Here is a 17,134-nt window from a genome sequence, read left to right as displayed (position 1 = left end):
GCCCAGTGAGTATTGAAACAGGGGGTTCAGCAAGTGCAAATGGTCCTTTCTCTTTCACCCATCATTTTCTGCAACGGCTCAAGCTAACTTGGTCCTAAGAACCTTAGTCACTATCCTCGCCCCTGGGACAAAACACTGGGCATCCCAAACTTAAGGAGGGGAGACCTATTTTGACCACAGTTTGTGGTTTCAGTCTATGATCAGCTTCCCCAAGGCAGGGCAGCACAACATAAGGATTTGGCAGAGGAGTGTTGCTCAGAGCATTGAGGACAGGAACTGGAGAGAAAGGAGGAGCCAGGTGAGAGAGGAACCCTTCCAGCCCCATCCCCAGGACCACCCCTTTAGCCAGGCCCTGCCCCCTAGACCCTCATCATCCATAGGACCCATCTATGACTGTGTGAGGCCATGAGGGACATCTAGGTCTAACCCATAGTACTGCGGTTTTCAATAGTATGAAGGCCACCTTTAGGAGAGGCACAAGAAATATAAAAAATCAGATCAACAGTAATGTATAGTGTGGGCCCTGGCTATAACAAAGGTGTCAGTGAAATCTGAAACACAGGAATCATTTACACTTGCCCTTATACATCTGTGATCATAAATTATTCTATGATACATACCCAAAATGTTTTGATTATGATCATTTAATGTAAATTCACTAAATTCTAGCAAATGTAAATATGAAAACCCAGATTTTTCTTTTTAATCCCAGCACACAAAATGACTAGGGATCATTTAAAACCAACCTAATTTGTTGCTAAGTTTTTAAATTTGTGCTGCAAGAAATTTGTATGCCATTTTTGGACCACAAGGAGAAGGAGAGACAAAGAAAAGCAGGAAATGGAGCCACTAATGCTGAAACCCTTTGGGGAAAGACCTTTATGATACTCTTCTACTTAAAACTCCCAAGAATTATTCCTGCTCTGCATGTCAGATGTGTGGGCCTCCCTCATCTACCCCAACCAGACAGCAGTCCGTGCAGTCTGTGCCTACGTATGCTAGGCCTAGTGCTTAGAACAGACAACACGGGGCCCCCACAACCTACAGCCTTCTCTGTCTACCACCTCTGCTATGCAGAGTTACCCCAGCTATGCAGTGGGCAAAAACAACTGGCACTTTTCTTTCTTTTGTTTTGCACTACTGGGGATAGAAACCAGGGCCTCTGCCTGTCCTACAATCCTAAGAACTTTTTAATTGTTTTGAGACAGAGTCTTGCAAAGTTGCTATGTTGCCTGGCTGGGCTTAAGCTTGCAATTTTCTTGTCTCATTCAGCAGAGAGCTGGGATGTTATGGTTTGTGTCTGGCTGCCCCCCAGAGGCTTATGTAGTCATGGAGGGGTGCTTTTTGGAAGCAGCTAAATCTAGAGTTTGTAACTGATTCATTGTCTAGTGCTGGGATTATGGGTGTGAGTGCTACAACCATCCTAGGGTAGGCAGCTTATAAGTAGCCCATATACAATATCCTTTTTTTTTTCTTGTTGCTATTACTGTTTTCCAGTACCATGAATGATGGTTGCTCCTGGCTATGCCACTTGGCCTTGGAGCCAACTAAGTATGAACTGAAACCTCCACAAACTGTGAGCTAAATAAACCTTTCCTTCCTTCATTTTGGACATCAGGTATTTTGTCTCAGCAATGAGAGAAAAATAATCAACATATAGGATGACGGATGACTGGTGAGCTCCACTACCATGATATGGCACCAAGAACAGAAGTAACACAGAATCTTCCTGTGGTGCTGACACCTAACAAAGTGGCAGGCATCAGCAAGGAGTGAGAGTGGCTTTTTATTATAGGTTCCTCCACTGCACAGGCCTGGAATGTATTTATAAAACAGCAATTAGAAGATAGACCTGTAAGTCTAAAAGGACCTTAAGTGGCAGGTGTGGGGAGCTTATTAGGTGAACACAGAATGCAGGAATGAGGAAGCCCACGTTACCAAGGGTTTGTAGTTGAGTAAAAAACAGTGAGCGCAGAAGCATCAAGTCTGCAAGAAAGGAGCATGTCAGCAGAGGATGTGTTCAGACGCCTCCTTCTCACTGCAATTTTCCTGGTAAAATGATGTGCATCAGTGAGATCATTTACTGGGTCCTGCATCTTCCCCAAAACTTACACTACTCTGTAGCAGAACTCGGAGGGGCTGGGCGCCTTCTTTCCACTTCTCTATGATATTAAGGAGCAGCACCCACACCAGGGCACCTGCCACCACTTTGGGAGGAGCAGGCATCCTTGTCTGGGATTGTGCTGCTTGCACAGCCTTTTAGATACTTTCAATCTCTGACTAAATTATTACCTTAGTCAATTTGAAAAAACTTTCCAAGCACAAACAGAAAATGAATTTTCATCCTGCCAGAGAGATCAACACTCATGATCTCTGACTGGCTTTTGTGCACACTCAGGCCAGGGAGTAGGGAGGCAGCCAGCTGTGTCAATGCATTGGGCTCGGGACACTGGTGCAGAGATGCAGTTTGCTCCCTGATTTTATACGCATAGGTCTGCAGCACACATGGTCACATGTGTCACAGGCAGCTGGCACATTTGCGGAATGCATCTTCATTCTCTTTGTGGCCCCTACCCCTCTCCTCCCTCTGCTGTATTTAACTTTCTTGGGACATCATTTCTGAAGCTGTTAGAATGGCTTTTAAGTTATTTACTTCAAGGCTGGCATGATGTGCACAGAGGGGTGTCCTGATAATCTGTTCCTGCTCTGACAGTGTCTGGATGTGACCATGGTTAATCCAGTCCCCTCTACAGGCGTAACCACGGTGAGATGACAGACACCTGTAGGCCGTGCCTGCTGCCCACAAGTGACACAGGCCACAGGGCAAAGCGGTGCTACAGGAGAGACAGCCACCCAATTCCAAGTGAGACCAGGACTTTGACATCTGCATATCGTCACTGTTGGCGGGTGACATCTCACACCTGAGATGGGTGCTCTCCCATTCTCCGGTCCACATGTGGTTTTGTTACTGAAATATCCTGCCGGGCACGGTGGTGCACACCTGCAATTTCAGCACTGAGGAGAGCTGAGGCCAGAGGACCACTACAAGTTTGAGGCCAGGCTGGACTGCAGAGAAAAATGCTGTCTCAAAAGAGAACAATCAAAATGAGAAAGTCCTGTGAATAAGGAGAATGTGTGGCCTTCTCTGAGCCCAGAAGAACCAGACGACCACACAATTCGAGGGCTGGAGTGCGCACACAGGTTACTGCAGGGAAGGGAGAAGCAGTGTCCTTCTGGCAGGCTCTGAGGGGTGCTGGGCAGGTCGACAGTGGCACTCTGCAGCGCCTGTGGCTGCGCAGCTCTTGAGATCTGGGGCAGCCCTGCCTGAAGTATCTCTACATTGGTGTTTCTGGTTCCTGCCCCCGCTGCGAGCCTCTCCAGAAGACTGGGTTACCCAAGGCAGCAGAAACACAAGACTAGATGACCCCAGTAAGGAGTGTGAGTATCTGCATGCATAGCAACTGAGGAGTGCTTTCAGGATAGGACATCTAGCTCTTTGTCTGCCACATGCTAGTGGCCTGGAGAATTCTGAGGGTCCCGGGTCAGGAAGTAGGTGGCATCAACCATTGCACTGGTGCCAACAGAGAACACAGGGCAGGCCAGGAGTGAGCTGGATGCAGAACCTGACCACTCCACACCCTTCACAGCTGCAATCCCCCCACCCTCCTCCTTTATCACAGCCCCTTCCTGAGGCTCTGTTTTGCGGATTCAGGCACCCTTGGTCATCCGTGATCTGAAAATATTAAATGGGAAACTCCTGAAACAATTCAGAGGTTTGAAGTCTCTTTGGCCGTATACAGTTTTGATGGTTCTCCTTTATTGTGAGTTATGATTGCTCTTTTTTTCCATGCCTAATGTGTATATTAAAGTGTGTCGCAGGTCTGCACAGAGACAGGCTGAAGTTGCAGACACAGTTTCCTGTATCCAACATCGAGGGTGTTGTGATTCATCCTCCATGGAGCAGGGATTGCTCTAGATTTGGCGGACCTCATTGCCCAGAAGGTCTTCTCACCCCTGCTGCTGTCTCCCGCAGTGTGGTCATCGCAGCAGCAGTAGGAGCAGCATGAGCCCCTGAAATGGCCGCTCACAAGGAACTCCACCTGACTTCTCCTTCCCCACAGCCAGGTCTCGTCACCTGGACCTGATCTCTCTTTCCTCTCATGCCAGCCACATTGCCCTTCTGACCTCCAGTCACCCTTCCCTTAGGTCACCGAATAGCTGGCGGCTAATGTCCTTTCCTGGAGTCTTTCTTGATGTCTGATTTAAACCACAGCAATCCTGCCCCTCTGCACCCAAGTCCTTTGTGGGACATTGCTGACTTCATTGTCACCACTGTGCAAGCCTCGATGCAAGCATTCTGTTTATCACCTGGTTTTAGCTCCTGCTCGCCCTGTGCACGCTCCTATCTACTCTGGTTGCACACCTGGCTGTAACTCCTGATATGCAGCAGGTCCATAGGACATGCTCATTGTTGGGTAACAAACTACCAAAATTTAAAATCTGTTACCATGAATCCAAGTGTGGCTTAAACAGCTGGCTCTGGACTGAAGTGTCCCAAACGCTGGGCTGAAGAGGGGGCTGCCCTGAGGAGCATGGACTGGGACCACATGCGTGCTTAGCAGGACTGACACGGAGCATCAAGCCACACTCTCCCTTCCTCCTACCAAAAATGAAGCAGAAAATTTAACTTCCACCTGTTTGGCTCTTCTACTTATTGATGGACTATAGATAGATAAAGAAAGATAAATGTTTTTTAATGTTCTTCTCCCTTCAAAACTGAAAGACATGGTAGAAATATTTCAACTCTCATGCAAATGGCATAAACAACAGTCAGAAAAATGAAGCAGAGGTAGTGGTCTTCTCTACATGTCTATAGGCACAGATTTCAGTAGAAAGACCTCCTAGGATTGTGTGTTACTCACCTTCCGGTTTTTAGAACAAAATACCCAATGCTCACAACTTAAAGGAAGAGAGGTTCATTCTGGATGTTGGTTTCACAGGGTTCAGTCCATGGCTGGCTCCAAGACGGAAGCAGCATGGCAGTTGGCTCCCGTGGTGGGAGGGAGAGAGAAAAGCAGAGGGGCACAAGGGAGGAAAGGTGAGGGAGAGTGTGGAGGAAGGAGCTGGGGACAGGAACACATGCTTTCCTGGTCATACCCCAGGGACCACCTCCAACTAGCCCCAGCTCCCACAGCATATTCAGTCAGTTTCATAGAGTTACTATCCTAAAAATTTTAACAGTTAAATTCTTATATTCTTTTTTTGATCACACTGTCTCTGTCAGGGTTAACTACCTGCTGGGAGGCTCCCAACCAACTTCTGGATGATCAGCCTGAGGGGACATCACAGCAACGCTACACGCAATATAGTTTTCCCTGCCGGTTCTCCTGCCCTCTGCTGGCCGCTGAGCCATGCTTCAGGCTGCATCTGACTGCTGTGTGGAGAGACCAGGTGAAAAACAGGGTTCTGCTTGGTGACCAACTAGAGCTTTCTAACTTGCATGGCTGTGAAATAGATGTGGATACATTTTCATTTTCCCTGTGACTCTTTGAGAATCTTTAAGCATAATGAAAAACTGGGGGTGGGATTAATTTAACTTCCAATTTGCTAGAAAATTACACTTCTTAAGTGAAAGAAGGTGTTCGCCGCCAAAAGAAACCAACCATCCCCAGACACCTGAGCCAGATCTTCAACACAGAGCTAGCGCCATGAAGAATCCATGTGCCTTACAGTTGTTGAACTTATCTGTTTTGAATTTTTATTTAATTGAACTAAAAGGGCAACAGGATTGGATTTTTAAGATATTAATTTCTCCAGGAGAATTTAATTATAGGAAATGAAATCTGGAGCATTTTAAAGGTGCTGACCTGCAGAACTTGGCATATTTCTACTCTAAACTCACTGCATAACTTCTAATGTTTTTAATCATTAAGGTGGTTGGGCAAAATTGAACGCCCCAAGTCCCACGCATGTCCCTGTCAGGAACCTCCACTCCACAAAGTGTCCCAGGTCCCTGCACAATGGCCCCTGGCCCCTGTCAGAGTCCAGTGCCCACAGGTGCGGGAGAAGGCCCAGGGCTGCCGGCCAGGCCCCGCTTCCTGGTCCTGCTCCTCCTCCCCATTTATCCCAGAAGAACCTGGTGTTCACTGCCCAGCCCCCACCCATGAAGCCTAAGAATAAGAATGGGTGAAGGGGAAGACAGTCACCCTCAAACCCCTGCACAGAGGTGGACCTAGAAAACCCATCTTATTAGGTCTGGCTGAAAACAGAGCTGGGAGGCCCTGGCCCTACAGCACCCGTGGGAGCTATACCTCCTCCACAATCTCCCCTGGGTTAGTCTTCTCTCTTAGAGAGCTCCCTGCTAATCATTTTGGGCTTTTAGTTTTATTTTGTGACACTAGGGATGGAACCCAGAGCCTGTGTTATGGTCCCCAACCCTTTTTAAAAATTTTGTTTTTAAAAAGTCTCAGTAAGTTGTCCAAACTGAACTTATGATCCTCCTACCTCAGCCTTCCAAATATCTGGGACCGCAGCTGTCACTAATCTTGATTAACAAAAAAAGATGCAATTGCTGCTATTATATGCGTCTGTGTGTAAATTTCAAAAGTGTAAAGGCTAAAATTTATAGAAAGAAAACATACTGCTTACTGCTGCACTGAAGGGTGGTATGTTATTGGTGACACGGACACATTTCATTTTCCATTCTCCAACTATGCCTAACTCTTCTGCACAGAAAAAGCACGTCAGAAATTCATCTGGTAAGAAATTAAAATTTAAACCATGCTTTCTGCACTTACATATCTTTATTAGTCACCTGTTAGCTACTTAGAAGGTGAATGAATCTTTCAGGTAGAGGTCAAAGGTGGGTGTGATTTTAGAAACAAGAACCTTTGAGAGCAGTGTGGCCCATAAACTGTAAGTGTCCCCCAAGACTAGTTCACAAGGTCACAGCTGTTTTCATAAGAACACCAGACGCTCATTTACCTTTTTCTACAATGTTGCCTTGTGCTGAAGGGCAAAGCACATCCTAGATCAAATCATATTTTATTTACTGTATTACTTTTCTTGTTGCTGAGACAAAACACCTGACACCCAAAGTTAAAGGAGCTAACAGAATGGCTCACAGAATGTAGGTTTATTTGGCTCACAGAATGTAGGTTTCAGTCCTGGCTCCAAAACAGGGCAGCACAGCAGAGGAGAAACAGTCCATGGCAGACGAAGGCAGCAAACATCCCTCCTTTGGCCCTTTATGCCTTAATCCAGCTCCCCTCCCTTAGGACAGGTACTGCTCAGCACTCTGGATCCTAGCGCTGCACCATGAATCAATCTCAGCCTCACATCCTTGATCCCAGCATCTCACGCCCTGGATCCTGTCTCCTCCAACAAACTTTGGGGGGAGGGGAGACTACATACAAATCATTACATTTACACTCTTTTATACTTTGATTTATACCCTACTTATATCTTTCACTGTCATTTTCACTTGAGAATGTTTCTAATAAAAGAATAAAAATGATTGACTTTGTTAAATCTACCAATTGAGTGGAAGGTTTTTAATATTCTCAGTGAAGAAATGAGATGCATGGGGCTGGGGATTTAGCTCAGCGGCATAAGCGCCTGCCTTGCAAGCAAGCAGTCGTGAGTTCGATCCCCGGTACCGATAAAAAGGAAAAAGACAAAAAAAAAAAAAAAAAAAAAAAAGAAGAAGAAGAAATGAGATGCATGCATGAAGTGCTTCATGCACACAGATGAGGAAAACAGTTCTGCACAATTACATAAATGAGCTGGCATATCTATAATCCCAGTACTTGGGAGCTTGAGGCAAGAGGACAGCTGTGAGTCCAAGGCCAGCCTGAACTGCAAGGCAAGAGCCTGTCTCAAAGAAAGCAGGAAAAAGAAAAGTCCATTGAGCTAAAGGACCTGTGGTTTGCATGCAGCACCACTGTGGCTTCAGAGAACACCGACAGATATAGCATGGCTGTGGAGGGTGGGGTATGTGGCAGACATATTCTCCCATGTGACAAAGTCAGTCTGTCAGTTCAGGAAAACAAGGCTCCAGCTCTGCTCTCAATGACAGAATGTGAGCTTTCAAGGAAAAACGAGAATTCTGGAAAACCTGTACCCACCACTGTGTGTTCAACAGCATCAAGTATATATATATGGACTTCTCTTCAAGACTGATGCTGCCTTAACACAGGGCATTATGGGCTGTGTCATGCAGTGTGGTAGCATCCAGATGGTGCTCATACCTCAGGGAAGCGCCTTTTCTAAACACTTAAGCTAAAAGTATTTATCAGAGAATCGTACCTAGGTAAGACAGCAATCCAAAGTGCCATCCAGACCAAGGACTTCACTGTAACAGGGAACAAAAGTCCAACAGTGCTCTCCCAGCTTCCGTGCCACAGGTCATTTTTAAGAGCTTGCTGAGTTTTAGTGTAGTGTCCAAGCACAGATTGGTAAACTTTCTTCCTCTTATGTAACTTCCTGTACATGAAAGGCTGGCCTCTATGTGTGCCCTTCAACCAAGACAGCTCAGAGCTCGCATGGCACCACAGAAGGCAGTGTAGATTCTGAAAGGCCAGGAGCTGAGATCTGAGCCACCCTCCTCCTCCTCTCCTGGCCACACATGGGGAGGCTTTAACAAATACTGTTCTAGTAAAACGCGTGCACGTGCAGTTTTAATAAATGTTGGCTCCTGTTGTCTGTTTTGAAAAATTTGAATTTCATGGAGAACATACTTTCCAATTATAATTATAATACATTAAAAACTGTTTTACTATCAATTTTTTAAAAACCTCATCTTAAGTCCTTGCTAGCATATGTTTCATAGCTTGATGCTCTCTATGGCAACTACTACCGGATGTGGCACACAGGTCAAGCTAACTGCCTCCTGACTCCACCTGAGCCTGCGTAAAACACACCTGATTTGTGCAGGACAAAGTCAGGGGTCACCTGCAGTGTGGCAGCCCAGACTCAGGGTCACGGCAGCTCCCAGAGGCAGAAGAGGAGGAGCTGTTCCAGGATGCAGCTTAGCACTCCCTGGATTTGATCAGCAGTGCCATAAAAAAAACATAAAAATAATTTCATTTAAAAAAGCATTCATCATTCCAAAGAATGAGCTGATATATTTTACCTCAATGTTTTTACACAAGCCTCAGACACTGATGAATCATTATGGGGAAAGATACACTCACTATCATAGTTTGAAATACCATTAGCACTGCACGGACCCTGTCATCAGAGGGACATGGTCCTTGACTGAAAAATAAACTTCATTTTTAGTCAAATCATGGTTTTAAGATAAATTTACTCTTCCGGATTTTTTATGCCAAATACTGGTCAGGGAGTAAGGGAGGAAACTATGACTTAACTCAAGAACCTACACACGGGCCTGGCTGCTGCACACCTGTCACCCCTGCTCCCTGAGGTCCATGTGGGAGGGTGGCGGCTCAGCCAGCCTGGGCAACACAGCAAGACCCCAGCTTGAAAAGGGAAAAGAGAAAAAGGAGAGAACACCAAGAATCTGAACAGGTGTGATACCAGGCAGAAACCGCAGACTTTTCCCTGGGCTCCAGAGGGTGAAATCAAGGCGGGGTCTGTGGAGCAGTGAAGGGGTACAGGGAGGGAAAAGTCAGGCTTTGTGTTCCAATGAGACAGGGCTCAGCAGAAGCAGAGGTTTGCGATCCCCATGATGGGTAGAGGAGCTGGGGGAGGCAGACAGGAAATGCTGAGGACTAGCTGAGGAGCGCCAGGCGAGATGCCAGGAACTTCTAGAGATTTTAAAGAAGGACTCAGGCCAACTTCTCCTTTTCCTAAGTGACAGAGTCATTTCCACTTTGCTCTATAGATGCAGCTGGGTCCTTGACAGTAAGCAGTGGGAAAGAAGGAGGTAGCAAGGGCACTGTGTGTAGACCCCACAAGTGCTAGTGGCCACCTGTCCCCTTCCTCCACACTTTGAGACTTCTCACCCACTAACCGCTCACTCTGTCCTGACTGAAAATGTCTCCCCCTGCTGAGCTGGCCAACCAGCAGCAGCACCACTGATGCAGTGAGCTACAGCAACCGAGATTTGCAGCTGTTGACACCCTGTGCGCACTGGAGCCCCTTCCCTTCCACATAGTCCCCACCTCAAACAGTCGGCAAACCCAGCTCCTGCCCGCCCGGCACGATTCACCCCAAGGACAGGTTCCCCAGAATTCTGCCACACAGACATCACCTGAGTGGTGGATGCCATGAGCACAGAGTGGCTCCCAGTGTGAGCAGTCACCCGGCACTGCATCAAGCTCGGGACTGTCCTCTCTGAACCCTAACATCCAAACCACTGCTTACTGGTTTGATATGTGAGCTAGAAAAGCTTCTGGTTCTTGCTTAAAACTCTGGTTCCAGATCAAACTGGAAACACACTTGACACCCTTGACACACCAAGTAGGCATAGGATGCACTTGTTTTACATTTCAGCATCATGTACGAGCTGTGAGGACACCTGGCACCTGAGAGGCCGGGCAAAGCCAGCTGCACTTCCTCCTCGAGTGCTTCTGACCTGCAGCCACGCAGCACTGTGAATTTCATACTTGTTTCTCTACTGAGGACAACAGACGAGGAGTTTACTTAAACTGTATACAACTTCTTTCTGATCAGAAATATAAAGCTTCATGCAGTCGTGGTGGCGGCTGAATCTAGCATTTGCGAGTGGTTTGTTGTCTAGTGCTGGGATTGGTGGTATGAGTGCTGCACCTGCTCAGGGGTGGAGAGCTGGCATACAATGTAAGGATGGGAAGGGGGTGCACTTTCCCCCTTTTGCCCTTTCATTCTTGTTGCTTGTGGATGCAATGAATGGCTTCCCCTCAGCCACACCACGCTGCCTTGGAGCCAGCTGAATATGGACTGAAACCTTCCAAAACTGTAAGCTAACTAAACCATTCCTTGCTTCACTTTGGGCGTCAGGTCTCAAAACAAGAGAAATGTAACCAAGACAGCTTCCCAATTAGTAAAATGATAGTGCTATAAAATTAATTTTGAATATTACAGTTTCACCTTTCTATAATTTACCTGACGGAGGGAAAAGCAGCTCCTGAGCAGAGGCCACAGTTAAAAAAATGTCCATGCTCAGATTATTCTACTGAGCTATCAAGAAAAACAAAGGAATTAATCATGTCAGCTAGACAGCTTTCCTTCGGCAGAATCCGCCTACAAACACAGCCAACTGCACTGCACCTTTTCAGCTGCTGCTGCTATCTTGACAGTGGAAGGTTAGCTTAGAAGTAGATGTTCAGGTTACCAGATTTAGGGATGAAAAAAATGATTAAACCATCAAACAAGGACAGCACAAACTGTTCCTTTTGATGAACTTTCAGAGATTAGTAGTATACTTACACAACTACTACTTCTAAGATAATAAATATGCAATATATTAGTGTTAGTTTTCTATCATTTTAAAAAATTCTGTATCATTTCTATCTTTTATTTATTTTTTTAATTAAACAGAGTGAAAGGTTAAGATTTGTGGATGAGAACGTGCTCAAATTTTTTGTTTTGAGACAAAGTTTCACTATGGTTCACCAGGTTGGCCTTGAACTCACAGCAATACTCCTGCCTCAGCCTCCCGAGTGCTGGCATCACAGACATGCGCCACAGCACCCACACTCACATCAACTATTCTGGGTGAACTGCACTTTCCTGAGGGACCAAGAACAGACATTAGAGTGGAGGGATGCACTCCGCCCTGAGCACAGAGCCCTGGAACATGTGACCTGCACACCCATGGACAATCTCACAATTCTGTCTCCACTCTGCAGCAGCCCAACCAGTTCATTTCCAGTACCAGAGGCCCCAGCCCTGAGCGTGGGAGGCGCATACCCCACCCCCAAGCCACATACCCAACCCCAGGTGAATGCACGCAAAAGTTCGGTTAACATAGCCGACACCTGGGCTCCGTGTAAAGGGACTCAGGCTCAGCTGCAGAGTTTCCTGACACCTGATGGCTGGAGTTTCTGTGACACAACACACATAAGAACTACGGCTCACACATGAGAATCAGCATGGGTGGATCTGAGCTCTACTATTTGGACATCTGTGGTAGAGGAAAATGATTTCTCCACTGGACACCATGCTTAGCAAAAAATAAATAATAAGTAAAAGTCAATCGCAATTATTGTCTACTTCGAGAAAGGCAATCAAACCAACCTATAGAACACAAGAGCACTTTTCACTTGTTCTAAAGGACCCGGTCTATGTCAGGAAAGACTTGGAAGTTTCCACATACCTTGGCCACGGCTTGTGGAGAAAATGTGATTGCATCCAGCATGGTGATGAGGTCCCGCCGATGCAGGCGGTCAAAGTACCTTGCGCAGACATCGTAGGCATGCAGCCACTCTGGGGAGGACTTGGGGACCTGCTGCACCAGGTGAGGGTCCCCCATCCAGAACAGTTTCGGCAGCCAGACAGTGTAGAGGGAGCTTGGGGACAGCGTCCCTCCATCCTTCTCAGGGATGCTGGGAGCAAGTTTGGAAATAGCTAAGATATTCTGACTTGAAAGAACTGGCTCCAAGGCTTCAAGAGGGCTTGTGCTTCCATCTGTCAGCTTTTTATAGTCAAGACCTATTGGGAAGAGGAAGCGGAAAAAAGCAGGAAGTGGCCCACTACAAGGATGTGCTCACAGGCGTTGCCCCCACCCCAGCCCTCGGCACAGCTCAGCAACAACAAACATCGCCAGCTCCTCCCGATTCTTGTCCTTGTGTGGCCTTGCCCAATGAATGCAGCCTCAGCAGGGCAGTGCTTTGTGTGTCTCAGTTTCCTCGTCCATGCTGCCTCATTCTCTGCAGCTCTCAGGTTCTCTACTGAACTGTGTTCTATTCACTTCAGGAAGGCAGGGAGGCAGTCTCACTCCTTTATACTCAGTAAACAATTGATCAACTGAAATGCACTCTCATAACATTATTGCTGTGACTACCAAACGGATGGACTGCAAAGCGCCTCTCAGTTGTAAGGTGACACAGAGATGTGAGAGCTGTTGGTGAGAGTCAGGGTACCGTTCTAAAACCTTCCCTAACTCACTGAAGAGGAAAGACTCCCATTGTAAGGACTGTACACATATTTTAAATAGGCTTCACAAAAGTGAAATTCTGCCAAATGGCCTCATGCTAAAATTCCCATCAAACTTGCTCAGATATCTGCACATATATCCCTTGGTATGATGTTTTCAATTTTTCTGGGAATATGCCCAGAAATGGAATAGCTGGTTCAAGTGGGATTCCTAATTCCAGCTTTTTCAGGAACCTCCAGACTGATTTCCACAGTGGTTGCACCAGTCTGCACTCTCACCAACAGTGCAGAAGAGTTCCTCTCCCTACCCCACCCCCAGCCTCTCCAGCATTTGTTGTTGATAAGATTTCTGTATCCCAGCCATTCTGTGTGTATGCAGATGTGTATGTGTGTATATGTAGATGTGTACATGTATGTGTAGATGTGTACGTGTGTATACACAAATATACATGGTGAGTGTTTAAATGATTTATTATAGCAAAAGACATATTGCTCCTAATCACCCTCAAAACATACAGGTATTCCCCCTCACTTCAACACACGCACCCCATCTTTCTTGGCAATGCACCTTCCCCTGCACTACGTTTTAATGTGTAAACACTCACTGTATTTTCAGATCATACCTCATACACAGAACACGAGTGACTGGAGCAGGGAAAAAAAAAGCCTGTGCTCTTAGGATTTAGTACCAAACCCACTGAGGTCACCATGGGACTCTCACTGGGCCTCCTACTTTTCCTAGGGTTTCATCCCTCAGCCGCAGGTGGGGTGAGGAAGGCCAAATCAATCAGCTCCACACCCCTGGGTCCCAGGTCTGTCCTGCCCACAGCATCAGCCAGCTGTGGACAGGACTGTGACCTCCAGATGGAGCTGAAAGGGGTGCATTCAAGCAGGAACATGAGCAGCCTACCTGCCGCAACAACTTTTAGCTTCTTCAGCAGCTGCACGTGGGTCTCGGGCTTCAGGGCTGAGTCCCCCTGATCCGTGCAGCCACAGCTGTCTAGCAGAGTGAAATAATACAGCAGCCTCTCGTGGTCGCGGCCACCAATGGAAGGGTAGATGTACTTGGCCATGTGCTTATGGAAGGCTTCCGGATCCGTCCTCAGGGTCTCAAGGAGGTGCAAGGCCTGGGCCCGCTCCCCGATGTCAGCAGTGGACAAGCTGAAAGGAAGAGCCAGGGTGCCTGTGAGGGCCGAGCCACCACAATGGGACCTGCTTGCTTTGTCCACTAGGAAGAAAGGTTGCTTCTTCCAGATCTTTTTTTTTAATGCCTGATCAAAGACAAGAGTTGCCAGACAAAGAAGCACACAGAAAGGGGCCCACCGCACCCTGCGCTGTCCTCTAAAGCCCAGACCCTGCACCCACTGGGAGAAGACGCGAGCTCGCCTCCCTGAGAAGAACTGCATGCCGACCTTGTTCTCCTAGAGCTCGGGACACAGGAAGGGCAGAAGATGCCCACTTTTAGGCATAAATTTAACAGCCGAGAGTCTTGATTGATAATCTGTAGACTCCGATTACCATGTTCAACTCAAACAGGAAAGGTAAGCAACTACTTCCACCTGAATCGCCTACACCAGTGCTGCCCAAATGAAAGCTCTCTCTTGGGTATTTTCATGTAACTGAAGGTCTCTGTAGTGTAAGAAGAGGCAAAAAGAAATGCAGCGTTCTGGTTGGCCAATCCATCTGCTGGGGTTTTCAGAGCGAGCAGAGGAGCGAGAGTCCGCCTTTGTGTTTCTCCCAGACACAGTGAGCTCCCCAGCCTCCGCCAAAGGTCAGGCTCCCTACGGTTTATTTATTTTTCAAAGACAGTGATTTTATCCAGTTCGTTTTAGGTACATATAATGATCACATTCATTATAGAGAATCCGCATCTGTACAGGACAGAACTTGATTCTTTTTTCTTTCTCTCCCTTCTGGAGCCCTCTGTTTAACCTCAGGCTTCCTGCGGTGTAAAAGCAGTACCTGTGAGGTAAGACAGACACTTTGTTTCCAGGGGTTACTATTTTTAGAAAGTGTGAAAAGGCATGTTTTCAAAGTTAATATAAATTGTGTTTTAAAATTGTTATGATTGTAATAATACTCAGGATAAAAGGGCCAACTACAGCCAAAATATCAGGGAGCTGTTAAAAATGGTCTTTTTACTTTCACTTTAAGAAAAATCTTTTTCTGTTAAGACATACTTTCAACACTTATTTATATAAATATGGCCTGTGTCTACAAAAACTCCCCACACGCCTGCCTGTGTATGGCACCTGCATTTCCACTGCTGATCATCCACTGCCTCCCTCAATAGACCAGTGAGCGCAGCTGACAGCGACGCAGAACACACGACACCTCTGTGTTTTCAGTTTCTGATGCCAAGACTCAGGGTAGGGGGACGAAGGAGGCTTTCAGTTGTGTCCTGTGAGTATCACAAAGCTGGGCAGATAAGCAAAAGAACCAGGTGTCCTCTATCCTCACCGTGCCTGCTCTGGAGAGGATATGAAGATTTAGAGCACTGGTTTGAAAACTGCAGTTCAGTTACAAATACTTGCAATTAATAACAGTGCAAATCAATGGTGCAGGCTGACAAAGGACACAAACCTGTATTCTAGGCCAGAGTGGGAACGACGAAAGCGACAGCTCAGAGAGAAGGCTCAGTGAAGGCAGAACCTGGGTGTGGCATGGCGGAGAGGAAAGGAACAGAAATGACGGGAGGTAAAGTGCAGAGACAGAAAGCAGCAAGCCTGCACGGGAACCCTGACACACACCGCTGGCTGGGGTAGGAAGCCCAGATACTGCCCTGCTCCGGTGCCAAAGCCATCGCTGAAGGAGCCGGTGCAGTGTACTGACTTCCTGCTGCTCCTCTCACCTGCAAACTGAGGCCTGAGAGTAATGTGGGGAGGTAAAGAGGTAAAACTGTGTCTCCCTGGCAAGATGATTCTCCCTGACAAAGGGCGCCAGGAAATTAAAGCTGGGGCATCACTGGGGAGCACAGAGGTGGTACCCTACAGGCAGTCATGGGCCCTGCCTGCACCTGAGCCTCCACATCACCCACAGTCAAGAGCACGCTGGCTCCTCCACATCCCACAGCACCCCTCCTGCAGGGCAAGCAGCCACAGCAAGCCCACTGTGAAGATAGGGCTCCTTCCACACAGGGCACCAGCTCTGTGCTAACGGCAATGATCTGTAAGAGCGCCTCTGTCACATTTCATTCCTGACACCCTAGTGACCAGGGCAACAGCTGACTAGCAACAGGTGACTCCGTTTATCTATCTGTGTCTGATTGGCTTCTAAATCCATTCTCTCTCCACCAACATGACTTCCTCCTCTGCCCATGCCCCTGCCCTTCTGCGCCTACAATGCAGGCTGCCTCTTGTGCAGTTTTATCTCAGGACCTGTCAAGACTGTAAATACCTTTGCTGACATGGGATAAACACCCCAACCTCCCTTTTTAGTAAGTTACAATCGATGCTGGTGATCAATAGTCCATTTTAATCATTTCCAAGAAAGAAGCTGCTATCTTCCCTCAGAACAAGTAGCCAGAAGAGAAACCATGAAAACTAATCACATTAGTGACTGCCCTTAAAAACAGTTTAAGTACTTTTTTCTGAACTCGTTTTAGCTGTAACACAGTTTATAAGTATGATGCATATTTGCTTTCAGAGATTAACTACAGAGAGAAGCTAGCACTAGGCGTACTCAGTGCACAAGGCTAGAATCACTGTCCTAATCCCTGACAAAGCTGTGATGGCTTCAAGTTGCCAGTCACCCCAATAGGCGATTCAAGAACAGTACGAATCCAAAGGACTTGCATTTGCAGAAGAAAACAATTCTTTAAATCCAGTTTCCCTCACTCACTCTCACCTTAGATGACGGGAAGGGTTACTCTGTGCAGGGAGGGGCAGGGGGCAGGAGAAAGGAAGGGAACAGGAGGGCAGGGAGTGGAGGAGAGGGGAGATTCAACCTCCACCCTAACTGCTCAGTTTTTTGTTTTTGGGGTTTGGGTTTTTTTTTTTTTTTTTTTTTTTTTTGGTACCAGGGATTGAACTCATGACCCTGCACTTACCAGGCAGGCACTTATACTGCTGAGCTAAATCCCCAGCCCTCACTG

At 47.0% G+C, this 17,134-nt stretch overlaps 1 pseudogene; it reads right to left on the bottom strand.

The window, feature by feature from the left end:
- Nucleotides 1–17,134, bottom strand: part of LOC100714246 (NBAS subunit of NRZ tethering complex-like) — a 188,411-nt pseudogene that overhangs the window by 56,215 nt on the left and 115,062 nt on the right.

This window comes from Cavia porcellus, unplaced genomic scaffold (assembly GCF_034190915.1).
Source record: "Cavia porcellus strain 051 isolate PalLab524CR breed Dunkin Hartley unplaced genomic scaffold, mCavPor4.1 scaffold_38, whole genome shotgun sequence".
Lineage (NCBI taxonomy): Eukaryota > Metazoa > Chordata > Mammalia > Rodentia > Caviidae > Cavia > Cavia porcellus.
The sequence above is the reverse complement of the archived record's forward strand: the minus strand, read 5'-3'. Positions and strand labels throughout refer to the sequence as shown.